At 40.9% G+C, this 971-nt stretch overlaps 1 pseudogene; it reads right to left on the minus strand.

Moving 5' to 3' along the window:
- Positions 1 to 281: 281 nt before the first annotated feature.
- LOC102840856 lies at positions 282 to 875 on the minus strand (annotated as a pseudogene).
- Positions 876 to 971: the final 96 nt, after the last annotated feature.

Genomic DNA, 971 nt, shown 5'->3' on the forward strand with positions numbered 1-971 from the left:
TTTTTTTTTTTTTTTTTTAGTCTTCAGTTTTAATTATATGCAGTAATTTAGAAGCACAACAATCTGGGTCGACTGACAAGGGACAGTCCTGTCCACCTCTCCAAGGGTGGGTGATACTGGCTCAGGCCATCCCATTACTGCGCAAAACACATGATTCTTCTGAAAAAATAAAAATAAGAGTTCCTCTAGGCCAGCTAGACTAGTCTGCAGAGTGAGAAAAAGTGGCTGTTAGCAGAAAGTAGCAGTTTCATTTCTTAGAACTTTTCTTTTTTTTTGAGTTCTTATCTTTTTCCTTGGTTGCTTTTTTGGGGCGTTCTCCCCAATTTGGACTTTTCTTTCTTCATCTCAGCTTCAACTGCTAGTTCATACTTGGATTTCTTGCCTGGAATAGTTTGAATCAAATTCAATAAGCCATCTTCATCAACAATTTTTGTTCCCAAGGCTGCTGCCTTATTTCTATTGGATTGTCCGCTATCCTGGCCCATGACAAGGTAGTTTCTTTTCTTGCTGACATTTCCAGTTACTTTCCCCCCATAATGCTCAATTAGAGACTTGGCCTCATCTCGTTCAATGGACTCCAGCACTCCAGTGATTACAAATACAAGGCGTCCCAAGCAATTTTCAGCTCCCTTTGGTATTTCCTTGGAACCCAGAGTTTTGGGACCTTCCCAATTTAAGTAGCTTCGATAAGCCTGATAATTAGTCCGCTTGTTCAAATCTTCAGGACTCGGAGACTCTTTTTTAGTTGGAGAAGTTTTCGTTTTGGGAGTTTTTGTCTCTCCTTTCAATTCAATAACATTTTCTGGTGTTTTTGAGAGCATGTGCTCTCCTTTAAAAGAACTTTCTTCTTGTTTTTTCAAAAGTGCCAGCTTAGAGGAACAAACAAGATGGCGGATTGGGTGGACATATAGCAGAGAGCTCCGCCAACAACAACACAGAATACCCGACCAAGCAGGCTCAGGGGATGGTCC

The sequence above is a fragment of the Chrysochloris asiatica genome, unplaced genomic scaffold (genome assembly GCF_000296735.1).
Source record: "Chrysochloris asiatica unplaced genomic scaffold, ChrAsi1.0 scaffold00109, whole genome shotgun sequence".
Classification (NCBI taxonomy): Eukaryota; Metazoa; Chordata; class Mammalia; order Afrosoricida; family Chrysochloridae; genus Chrysochloris; species Chrysochloris asiatica.